General features: G+C 40.6%; 1 protein-coding gene across 14 annotated transcripts in view; it reads right to left on the reverse strand.

The window, feature by feature from the left end:
- PTPN5 (protein tyrosine phosphatase non-receptor type 5) overlaps positions 1-13,295 on the reverse strand; it is a 76,794-nt gene that overhangs the window by 38,082 nt on the left and 25,417 nt on the right. Inside the window, exon 2 of one of the 14 annotated variants that reach the window (XM_085581469.1) lies at positions 9,019-9,190. The exons of the other annotated variants lie outside the window; for them this stretch is intronic. The gene's annotated coding sequence lies outside the window, so the exon portion shown is untranslated. The remainder of the gene's footprint in view (positions 1-9,018; positions 9,191-13,295) is intronic. 14 annotated transcript variants of the gene reach the window in all.

A 13,295-nucleotide genomic window follows, 5' to 3' on the forward strand; every position in this document is an offset into this window, starting at 1 on the left:
AGCTGAGCCAGGCTGCAGGTATTCATACCCATGTGGGGAACAACCAAAATTCCTAACATTCAAGAATTCTATTTTGGAAAGCTGAGTATTTTTTTGCTAAAAATATCACACTGGAAATATTTGTATTTCATTCACACTGATTCATGGGTTGATATGCCCATCAAGGGGAACTCCCCTGCTGAACAGCTCTCCAGTGACACTGTTTCAGGCTCTCTGAAGATGCAAGACAGTGTCACCCCACAGCTTGCTTTTTTTGTGCACCTGTGTTGGGGAAATTCAGTGACAATGATGCACACTACATGTTTAAAACTGAGCTTTTAGTAAGTACAACCACTGATATAAAATGTCTACCTCTTGTTGATTAGCCTACACAGAAAAATCTACTTCAGTCCTCCATTCTGAAAGGCAAACAGAGAATTGGTAATAAAATACCACAACTTTTTCATCATTATCAAACTGCTAGATAGGCATTACAATGGCTCCTCCCTAATAGTGAGTGAGAGGGTTAATTTATCCTTTTGTGACAGAGGATAACCCACAATAATCAGCTTTCCTTTGGGCTTACTTGTCTCTGAGAGGCAGATAGCACGGGGAAAGCCAGAAGCTTCCTTCTGAGGAAGGCAAGTGTTCTCTGTGGAGTTCTTTGACAGTGCAGAGGAAAAGGAGTGTCACCTACTTGCCAGGAAAAGTACTGAAGACTTGCACTTTCCAAGCTCAGCTGGTGGAGCCTGGTTGCTGCTTATGCCAAACTCTGATTACCAAAAGGGAAAGAGAGAGAAAGGAAGAAGGAAAGTTGTGCAGAAAATCTGAGAGCAAGTCATGCAGATAACCAAGGTCTATGTACTTCTAGCCTGATGCTTCTCCCCTTTCACTGGCAACATTTCTAACAAACTTGAAGAAGAAACTTTCTACTTGAAATAAGTTCTGCTGAATACGCAGACACTTTGCCATGCTGGGGGTGCTGCACATCTCCATCCATAGAGAGCCTCTTCTCACCCCTGAGGGAACAGCAACCTGGTGGCAGAGTGTGCAAGGAGAATAGCTGCCTTTCCGCTCAGCAGCTCCCTGCTGAACTGCTGAGTCACAGGTTTTCTCTGCACTGAGTTCACATTGCTCCCACTCAGTCCACCTGCCACTTCATCTGGGATGGGTGGGAGGAGAGAAAGAGGTGAAGGCAGAAAAAATGTTCATGTTCATCCAGCACCATTATTATTCTGATGCTGCAGGATCACATCTAAAAGCAAGCATGCAAGGTGCTAAAGAGGGATGGAGAAGAGAAATTTCAGACTGCAAGAAAAACTGCCTCCCCCTGTTCTTTAACAGGAGGAGACTGGCCATCAAACAAGCTTCAAGCCTCGTTTGACTCCCAATCAGTCACCCACTTTATGTACTTGCTGATAAGTTCTGTGAATTTCAGGGTACGGACAAGACTCTTTGCTGTGATTTAGAAGAGCTTTCAAGTTGCTGTGATTTTTTCAACAGTCCAACAGCTACTGTGTCATAATTGTCTGGCTGCCACAGGGAAGTGCCACAATGATAAGTGAAAATATCATGTGGATAGATTCCAGTTCCTAAGGGCATCTTCAGCTAAGTTGCTGCAGTGGAAATGTCCACCAGCTCCAACTTTCATCATGAAATAAGATGAAGAGAAAAGCCATTGTATTGCAGGCTCCATAAAATTCATGTGTAACAGGAGCCAACATCTCCTGGTACCTGATAAATTCTTGTGCAGAAAAGGGCCTCTACTAGCAATGGTGTGAAACATGTTTGTCATGATTACAGAGGGTTCAGATTACCCTTAGGTTGAGTTGTACATATGGAAATAAACATTTAATTAAATTACCAAGGCAGATTTTTTTCTGTGATTAGAATTCTGGATAGCACATATTATAAGTCATGAAAAAATAAAATGCCCAGAAGTTTCCTAATTTATTAAATCCATTTCTGAAAAACCACCTCTGAAACTAACTTTCAGATTACAAGGACAACTGTGATTAATTTTCGGACTAATGTTCAAGCCACTGCTTCTGTTAGCAGAGAAACTGAGGGCCTGTTAGGAGGTAAATAAAGATTTTGTTTCATTAAACAGAATTAATGATTCTGAATAAGTAGTCAGTAACAGTTAGTAAGCCTGTTTTTCCCTGTGAGAAAGAATCTGTTCTTAGTTAATGTTCAGTCTTACTTTTTGGTGATTCTAGTGCAAATCTCTGCAATGTGCTTGTGCTCTACCGATCTTAAATGCAAAGACAAAATCCAGTCTCGGAGAGTGAAGTGACATAGCATTAAAATGCCTTTCTATATCAACTTCCACTGCCCACCCCACAGAGTAGCTCAGTGTAGTGTTGCTCAAGAAATATTTCATGAAAAAATGATAACTGCAAAAGAAATATGAGAAAGAGAAAAGTAAAACTCACAATTCTCTCCAACTCCCCTGCTTCCATACAGTCATTTTTGTTCCAAATAATCAAAAGAATTTTCAAAACAAATCTTTAAAAGACAGGATGCTTGCCTGTGAAGTCATCCCTGGAGCGGGAAGGATGCAGCCTGACACTAAAGAATTTGTTTTACTAAAGGCACTTCATTTGATCTGTCACTAAAACCTTCCTTTCTGGAAGAAACCAAATGTTCCAGACACCACTCCTCATACCTGGGGTCGTACACACTGGTACTGACTGCTTTATAATTACCTAACCCACCTAGTAAGAGAGAAGGTAATTTACCTGATCCTCTCACCAAGCCTTCAGTCCATAACAGCTCATATGAAACAGAGCTCAGAGGGAAAAGCAGCTCAGGATACCTCAGCTGACATCACTTTGTATTAGGTGTGAGCCTCACTTAGATGGGAGCAAGAAGAAAAAATATCCTTGGGCTTTCTGCTCTGGAAAGGCAGCAAAGAGGAATTGCGAGGAGCCACAAGAAGCAGAAAGGGACTGTGAGATAAAGCAACCATATGGGAAGTATATGGGAGCTCCTGTACCATCTATAGGGTCTGTACCATCTGCCAGGGCCCTACACTCATTACAAACTGCTATGTGTCTACTAATAATGGGGAAGTTGCTCTTAACTCCCAATGCAAATTAGTTATGCCCTTGTCCACATCTAAATCGTATTCCCACTACTAAGTCAAATGCACAAGTGGTTTATTCTTAATGGCTCTCCTAATACTCACAGGTCTTAACCACAAGATGTGTTGTTAGGCAGTGGCCTTTTTCTCTTTTTCCTGTGAAACATCAATTTAAAGATATGCCATTTCTCAAGGCAGCCAGGGCCCTTAGAGCAGTGTTTGCTTCAAAGCAAAATATTAAATATGGCATGAAATTACAGCTCTTAACTGAATGCAGACCCTCAGAGGGCAGAGACACTGAATATTAACTTGTAATTCACCCACACATAATTAGTAATTGTCATCTTTCAATCAGGGTTCAATTCAAAGCTTCTTTTGTTTGATTTTGTCTTTACTCCTTTACTCAACCCTCTTACAGAAGATCCATCTGACTAGCACTGAATATTAGGTACAATTAATTTTTTAAAAATAAAGAATAGGTTTCTTTGTCATGCTGTTTTCTTCACTGAACATTTTCAAGTGCCTGGTGATAATTTCGGAGCTGCCTTGAGCTTTTGTAAACAGACAACAAGTTGACTTTCAGTGGAGTTGGTTGTCCCAAATTAATCCCAGGCTGCAAGCTCCCTTTAACACTGAAAATGGAAACCCACAGAGAATCTCTGTAATTCTACAGTTAAAGAGATAAAGGCTTAGATTGCTCATGAATCAGCCTTGCACAGGCAACAGGGGCAGGGAGAACTGTCAGTGGTGCAGCAATGCAGATCAAAATGTACAGGCTTGAACTCTGAAACAGGATAACCAACAGTCCCCATTCAAACCCTAATTAAAGTTTTTGTGCCTTTACACTTGAACTACAGGATACACTTCAATGTGCCTGAATGCATAATCAAAGACTAGCAATAATTTAAGAACCAGACAATTATCCTCTTCAATAAAAGAGTGACTCTGACAATTAAAAGAAACAAGCATATTCTAGTATCACACACCTTTGAAAGTATTTGCTATTCATATAACTATAATCTGAACTGGAGTTGCCACACTGCTATTGTTGAAAAAAAAAGAAGATATTTCTTTTCTTAAATTAATAAATTCTAGAGTACTTGTACAGTCATTATGCTAATACCACTGTGTGTTTCTAATGTCTTCTCAGTGACTGGACTGGCATTCTGTAGGTATTAGATCTGCTTTCTGTTCTGGTGAATGAGAGGGTTTGCACCTTGAAGCAGAGGGGTGATTTGCTGGTTTCCTGCCAGCTTCAAATGGGAATGTTTTGATGTCATTCATTTGGGCATAGCCTGCTTTACTGACTCAAATCTTATTCCCTGGAGCCTTCACAAAAAAAACAAAACCAAAACCATTTAGGAAAGCCACTATCACATTCATTTTAAAGACATTCTCTTTCCTGAGCAAAGTAAATTATATCAAGACCAGTCTCAACAATTATGGGCTCTAATGGAAACTCAGGACAATTAAATGTCATTGTTTCCAGTTCAGTACTCTGCTACCTCTGTAACTGCATGGTACAGGCATGCTTAGATTACTAAAATGTCACAAGAGCAACAGGTTTGAGCTCTCCTCCTCCCTAGCTATCCACAGGAGCACAAAAAGCAAACAATGCAAGTAGAAAGTGGTAATAGTCTGGGGTCTAGTCTATCTGGGCTCCTATGCTGTGCTCATCAACATGGATACACAGCCTTAAATAGTAAATTTAAAAGATGCAACAGCTTGCCTTCTTATCCTCTTCCCAGGGAGGAAACATGCACTGAGCAATGTTTTGTCTAGACAGATAAGCAGACATGCTCAAGTTGTTACAGCTCTCTGTTGGAGAAGGTGACACGAAAAAGCACATGCTGGTGATGAGCTTTGCAATTCTTCCGGAGGATTTTGCACCATTTGTCTGCAATCATGAGCTGCACTCTACAATAAACAACCCAGAGAAACAAGCCTCTCATGGACTCCTGCATCCCAAGGCTCCACTCCACCTCCCAGCACACAGCCTCATGCTGAGTTACCATATCAAGACCTGACATTAATCAACAGGTCACGAAGCTGGCAAGCAAACACCATTTTGGGTCATGCATAAGCAGGGCATTTCTACTTCTACCTCCAGACTGGGATCACAGATAGCCTAGGGATCTTCATTCTGTACCCCAGAAAATGCTGCAGAAATGATGATGATCTGAGGCTGCACGGAAGCAGGTGGCAGGTATGCTGCATGTGTGGGAGGCACACCTGCCAAGGAGGCACACTTAAAACCTGCTGCTTCAGGTATAAAAGCCATCATAGTGCGTCCTATTCTGAGGATGAAAAGACAGGAATTTATCTCCTCAACTATGCAACACAAATCAGGACTATTAAAAACATTGTTTTGTCAGGTCTTGATTGAAGCATTTCTTTCTTTTCAGAAACTCCTGATTTCATAACATTCATAATTCAGGTCATCACAAAGGCATCAAACATATTCTTATGGACTCCTAGTTGTCCCACAGTTTTGTCTTCATGTTGAAACATGTTGTGTATATTACATATTTCAGAATTTGAGTAGTCAGCTGCTTCCCTTAGGATGCTGTTTCTGAGGTGTGGGTGACAGTGTGTCAATGGGAAGCAGGATTTCATCCACAGAGATGTATTTCTGCTATGCTATCCAGCACACTTCATCTGCATGAACAGGAGATGCCAAATGCCTCATACCAAGTCTCCTCCCACACTTGACTTCAATATGAAGAATAAAGTACTGAGTAATTCTGTAAATCTCATTCTTGTCTTCTAAAGACCAGTGTAGCACTTCCAAACCATCCCACCTCTGTCTTCCTCCAGATTATTTCAAGATTCTACTAAAAAATATATCTTTTTTTGTTTGCACCTCTCACTTCCCAGTGCCAATTACATACAACAAAACTGCTTGGTCCTTTCCTGAAGGGTTTGTGTAGCAATGTTTTGGTAGCAGGGTGTAGGGGGCTACAGAGATGGCTTTTTTGAGAAGCTTCCCCATGTCTGACAGCTCTAATGCCAGCCAGCCGGCCACAGCCAAGCACATCAGATGGTAGGAATGCTGCTGGAATAATCTGCTTAAGGAGAATAAAGTCATGGCACAGAAGTAAATGCAACCATGGAAGAAAGGAGTGAGATTATATGAGAGGAACAGCCTTGCAGATACCCAGGTCAGTGCAGGAGGTGCCAGAGCTGGGATTTCCCTGCAGCCCATGGAGGAGCAGAGATCCACATGCAGCCCATGGAGAAGCCCACAGCAGAGCAGGTAGATGCCAAAAGAAGGTTGTGACTCCATGGTAAGCCCATGCTGCAGTAGGATCCTGGCAGGGGACCTGCAGAGCAGGGAGAGAGAAGCCCATGCTGGAGCACTCTGTTCCTGAGGGACCACAGCTGCTGGCAGGAGCCCACACTGGAGCAGCTCATGAAGGACTGCAGACCATGGGAAGGACTCACACTGCAGAAGTTAATGGAGGACTGCCTCCCATGGGAGGGAGGGACCACATGCTGGAGAAGGGGAAGAACTCTTTTTCCTGAGGAGGAAGCAGAGACAGAAACCATCCATGATGAACTGAATAATAACCCCCATTCTCCATGTCCCTGAACCCCTAAGAGAGAGGAGATAGAGAATCTGGAATGAAGTTAAGACCAAGGAAGGAGGGGAAGGAGGGAGGCGTTTTAAAGACTTGTTTTACTTCTCATTATCCTGCTCTGATTTTGATTGGCGATAAATTCAACTAATTTCCCTGAGTTTTGCCTGTGACAGTAACTGGGGAGTGATCTCTCCCAGTCCTTATCTCAATTCATCAGCCACTTGCTATATTTTCTCTCACTTACCCAATTCAGAGGGGGGTGACAGAGTGCATTTAATGGGTGCCTGGCCTCCATCACAGGTCAAACCACCACAATAGCATTAATTATGCTGGAAAGATCATAAAAAGAATGAGCAACAGCAACATTTTATCCACGGCCCAGGTAGAAGCCCTGTGATCTATTTCAGATAAGTTGAGAAGAGGCACAGAAGACAAAAGCATATGCAAGGCAGTATCAAGTCCTATTTTTGAGGGATAACTATAACATCATAGTTCATCCTTTCATCTCCACAGATCTTGAAATGATCTTATCAGCTGAACAGACAATAGCATCCCTAAATCCTTATGTGCCTCCAATAGGAGCAGCATTTTAGTAGCGTGTAAAAAAAACCCTCAAGAATAAAGGAAGCTTCACCTTAGAGCTGTTGTAAAAGCATTTTTCTGTACAGAAAAAAACACAGGCTCTTCTATGTGCTGGCAAAGAACATTCAGAACCCCAGAACATCAGTATCAGTGAGCACACAGGAAGCTAAAAGGGGCCATTTAGAGAATGCCTGCACAAACCTGACAGAAAGAAAAATAACCTATTCTGAAAAATAGGTCTGTATTTATCTTTGTCTCTCACAGAAGGCATACAAAATGGAAGGCATTTAGTGTCTTTCAGGAGTGCCATCCTTCTTATCAAAAGGCTGCAAAATTGGTCCGATGAAACTTTTACCTGTTTCAGCAGGAATGTTGCCTGTGCAAGGAAGTTGGGACCAAGTCTTGCAGTCTAACCAGGTTCTCTTCCATTTCTCTAAAAGACCTTTTTGACATACACAGAAGGAAGGTAAAAGCATTCAAACTGCTAAAGACTATGCAAAGCAGCAGCTTTGGACTGCCATTTGAAGGTCAGTCTTCAACACATAGTATTTCTTTTCCTATTGTCAAGCAACCTGAGTAGAAAGGACTTTTAATAGAATATGTTAGTTAATTGAATCTGGAACATTAGCAAGTTTTTCACAACACTGTAGTATTTTTTCTATGAAAAGCAATGAAAAAATGGTTCTATTTAAAAGTGGTAATAGCTGTAGTCTTTGAACATATGCTTAATGAATAAATCTGTTAGGAAAAAGCCTTGTGTGTATTGGAGGGGGGTAGTATATTTGTTCTCACTTAAAGTGTGCTGTGATGGCAATCATCAGCAGCAAATGGCATCTATTGTTGGGACTAAAAAAAAATTTCATTTGGCCATTTACTTTCAGGTGAAATTGCTCTTTTAAATAACACATTCTTTTAGCTAAACAGCTGAGTTGAAAATAAAGCAATAGCAGATCCATGTCATTAAGGACACCTTTTAAACTCTTTGGTTGGTGCAAAGAACCACAACATAGTAATATTCAGGCAGCTTGCTGCCACAGCATGGGGTGCAGCACACAGAAAGCCTATACCCACAGGGAAGAAGTATTCAGATCCCATGGGGAGAACAGCCTAACAAACCAGTGCTACCACATACTGCAGCAGTGGGTGCAATCCCAAGGATGAAATTATAAAGGATACAGAAAAACACAGAACCTGAGCAAAATAGACTTTGTAAAGCTTAAATAACAACCAAAAATCTGTGATGAAAAACACATGAGAACAAACTCAACCTACTCTGTTGCCATTTGCATAAGCAGGTGGATGAATCTAATAAGCTGGTAGATTTATTTGTGAAATTAAAATGCCAATTCCATACACTGGGAAGTGTGAAAAATACCCACAGTCAAGCCAGAGCTGCCTGGGTATTTTTAAAGGAAGCTTGACAGATGTTGTAAAAATGTACTGCAAAAGAGTCAAACCTGTTGGTATTTACTCAACTCTTCTGTTGAAGAACTCCACGTTCCTCTCATGGAGTACCTGAATCTCTCATTTCTCCACTTAAACTGAGAGTTGAATCTCCTCAGTTCCACTCTGAATGCTCCAAAGGAAGCTTCACAGAGGCAAACTCCCCTTCCTGTTCTATCTTTCAATTATGTGCTTGTCTATGACTCCCTTTCTGCAACACAGCCAGATCTCAGCTGAAAGGTTCATTTTGAAAGAGCCAAGGGGAACACCCAGGTTGCATTCAACCAAATCTCCTGGTGCAACATACTGCATTTGGAAGCCTAACAAATCTAATGGGTGAGACCATACCATGATCACCTCTTCTTTGACAGCTCTTCTCAGGTAGCAGGGTTGGGAGACTGCTTCAGCCAAGCATGAGCCAATGCCTGCTCTCCATCAGTGTTTTTAACTTGTCAATCCTTGCAGTCCCTCCTCTCTCCTTTTAGAGTTTTCCTTGTGAAGATGCAGAAAAGGCCCAGACCTTAACAAAGATCAGAGACCACGTGTAGGTGGAAAGAGATAAGATTCACAAAGCAAGCCTTAGGTTCCCAAGATTTCTTTTCCAAGACAGAACAGTGATACAATGAAGAAAATATTCCACCATTAAAATCCCTAATTCTTGAGGTTGGTACTCCACAACTGTTCACCTCTTAATGCTATCTTTATTGAAGTACTTTATTGAGGTTTCTTGCACTTCCCCTTGTTGATGTCACTAGCAGGCATAAGGAAGCATGAAACCTCAGTGAAAAGTAGTAAAGCAGAGGTCAAGAAATCATGATTTCAGCTTTGAGATACGGTGACAACATTAGACTTCCAAAGGATGTCAAATTTATCTTCTGTGACAGTCCCTGTTGCTGAAGAACAAGCTTAAAAAATAAGTTAATAAAACTGTTGCATATGGACCATATGACATGTCAGCAAAGTTCTGTTCTCAAAAATGACTAGTTGTTTTACCAGGCTAATTTTAAGCTTATTTCAGCTATGATATTGGTTTGTCCATTAATTAATCAGTTAGTCCATCAAAATGAACCAGTGACCATGAGGCATGCATATAATTTAGTATGTAACAACATACGCCATTCAAAATACTGCACTGTTTTGGATCTTGCATCCCTGAAACAGGGATACTCTACAGTATTTTTGACTTACAAAATGTGTGTTCTGTGGCATTAAGCTGGGTCCCACAAAACCACTCTCCTCAGTTAAATTAGACAATGGACTAACAGCAGCAAGCAGAGAAAGGAGAAGATAAAATACAGATGGCAAAAGAAGGTGTATATTTCGGAATAATGGAAAAGAGAATATCTCAGAGAGGAAAGAAGGAAAATAAATACAAGGCCATAGAAGAGAAGCCCACAGGAGGAGTGTGAACAGCCTGACAGAAGGACTGAGTGGAGACTAAAAACAGCATCTGGCAGTAGCTCAAATCAAACAAGGTAGCATATGCAAGAAGTACAGCATACTGAAAACTTCCTTCCTCTTGGGTATTAAATAACCTCAGAATTAAGATAGTCTTCCCTCCCTCTCCTCTGAAATATCTTGCTCTAAACTCTGAAACAGAAAAAAAACATGATTAAACTTTTTGGTGATTGCCATTTCCCAATTACAACTGTGAACTCTTACTGAAATTTTTCAGACAAAGCCACAGAAATCAGGCATTGATTTTGATTGATTTTTCTAGTGGAAAACATGATAGTGGGTATCTCATGCCTAATGGACTTAGAGCAATAAAAGGCCAGATTTTTGAAAGGCCTAGGAAAATTTTCAAGAGCTCCAATGCCCCTAGATAGAGCCCTATTTCTGCTGAAACAATAATTGCTCTTCAAAATATAGGCCTAAATTTCATTTTCAAAAGCAGCTTAAAAATATGGATTACATTTCACACTGACAGTGAGAGAACACTGCATGGTTGTTTTTGAAACTGAGACTGACATGGTTTTCAAACTGCTGCCTACCATGTGCTTTTGCTTCCTTTAATTGTGTCTGTGAATACAGCGCACAAATGTGTCTGCTGTCACTCACAATTAACAAACCAGAGGTACAGTTGTGAGAACATCAAATACTACTGACTGGGCAGTGTGAGGACAGCCCAGCATTTCAAATCTTACACTGTAAATGACATTTATGATATTTGTACCTGCACAAAAGCTGAGAAATTTCCACATGGGAAAGAGTTACAGTGCTGGGCAGAACTTCAGTTCTGTCAGCTCTCACAGGGATGGAACACGGCCTTAGAGGTAGACATGCCAAGACAAGCAATGCAACTTCTGGGAATATCCCCCCATGCCTCATCTCTTTTCTATCATGATGCACAGGCTGCCACATCTACATCAGCAGGAACAAACTACAACCACAATCCTTCACCCCTTGACCATCTGGAGCAGGGCTCTAACTGGAGTTTGCTGCTGTTCTCCTCACGTCCACATGCCCATATTTCCTTCTCCAGAACACAGGGAAGCAAAACCAAGAAGTTGATGCCACCCAAATCTCACTCTAACAACGCACACCTGGTCAAATTTATATTCTGTGACAGTCTTTATTGCCAAAGAAGAAGCTTAAAAGGTAGGACCTACACACAGAGGCATGAGCAATGAGGGGAGAACTGTCCTAATATGAATGATGAAAGGAGGATGTGTAGAACAGCCCTGAATAATCCCTGGAGGGGAGTGACAGCTCAAAGATATTATTTTGCTGCCTGTGTAGCAGTGAAGACACAGTAGAATGTATTTTCCCCTTGGATTTAGGATGCCAATCTCCATAGGGACTGACAGAAACAGTTTTAAAAACCCCAGACTCTGTGATCTACCTTTGAAATACAAAAATGCCTGCCTGCCAGAGGTCCTGGATCTTACCATATTAAGTACAGCCCAATATTCTGGCAATATATGCTCACCATTCTCTGTACACCATTAAACTTTTCAATTTATATTCTTGTATTAAGGTTTGAAGAGTGAAACCCAGGAACATATCAGCAAATTACTCTGTTGTGTTTTCATGCAGTATGCCTGAAAGGTATCAAAAAGTTCCAGCTTTCTCTGGAACTTCTTCAGAAAGAAAATAATCAGTTTCCTTAAATAGCATATGAAATCCCAGTGTGAATAACAAAGTAATACCCTGGGTATTCAACAATAAGATATCCTTGATATTGTGACTGCTGTGCTGGGCTAATGGAGCTGGCAGAGGAGTAAACATACATCAGGGAACACTATCAACAGGGTCAAGCCTTTAAATTACAAATGCCAGTTCACCAATTACCTTTACTTAGTGTGAAGCAAGATAATTTTATGCAGAGCATAGAATGAGAATGAAGAGCATTAAGTCAACTCATCACCTGTCTAGCTTGAGAAAGGATCAAGTGCAAGGATTAACAGAGAAAGAAACCAAAAACAGCAAGAATCTATCCAGTCCTTCATAAAGATATGATAATACTGAAAAAAAAACTGTATCAAAACTGTTCTAAATCAATAGAACTATCTAAATCAATATGACCATTGAACTAAAACTGACACATGATAATTTATGATGCTTGTCAAAAACAATGGACTGACAAACAGACATTTGTCAAAAAGAATGGACTAATTTTTAATTTAACTCTTTATTGAAACCAAGGCCCTGACCTGTAGATAGCCTACCTTGGCACTGCAAACTGCTTCATCCTCATCATCTTTCTGATTCTTAAATGCCATTAAGAGATGAACTGAGAATTTGATTGGTTCAATTTTCTAAGCATTTTGTGTACACATTGCAGAATAAACTCGCTTTAATAAAGATTCGACTGAAAGGCTTCAAATTCAAACCAAGTGCCGACCCAAGTGCACACACCTTCGGAAATAGCATGTTAATTTTGCTCATCCCCACAGACTCATGGGACCTCTTTTATCTGTATCCTGTTCCCCACTTGCACAAGAGCAGTTCGTGACCCTGTCATGGAGCTACAGCAAAACTTTTCAACCCTCCAGAAACACCATCCAGTTTCATTTCATTCACTCTCTCTTTTGCTTCATGCACTGTGCTGGAAGTGAGCATGTGAACATGAGGCAGTTCTGTGAAATAAGGATCATTAGACTTATGATTACTTAAAATGACCATTTTTTCAATCTAGTCCATAATTTAATGGTTTCACCATCTGTATTTACTGGCTGGCATAAACACATTCTAACAGTTTCTGAAGGAATCTTTCAGAATTTTAATTTGCCCTCCAACCTACCGTAATCAAGCCATGCCTTAGAAGTTTCTCATTAGCTCCTATGCTCTGCAATGCAAGCAGTATTTTCTTTGTATGAATGTAATTGATTGCTCAACTTAAGCACTACAACATTGAAGACCTTTGGCCACATTCTGCATTGTATTTTATGCAATGCTGAAGTTTATTATTGTGTTTCTGACAGCTGAACACAATGATACCCTTTTCTTTGCCAAATTTGAAACAAGGGCCAGTCTACAGTCCGATGACAATGACTGGAGAATGATTTCTACTTCAAACATTCATTGGAGCATCTTCCATCAGATTAAAGACATGGATTTGAATTTTATACACTAGCCTTTCCTGAAATTAGTATCACTGATATTTTCTAAGTGTCTTTGGC

This window comes from Lonchura striata, chromosome 5 (genome assembly GCF_050655825.1).
Source record: "Lonchura striata isolate lonStrDom1 chromosome 5, ASM5065582v1, whole genome shotgun sequence".
Lineage (NCBI taxonomy): Eukaryota > Metazoa > Chordata > Aves > Passeriformes > Estrildidae > Lonchura > Lonchura striata.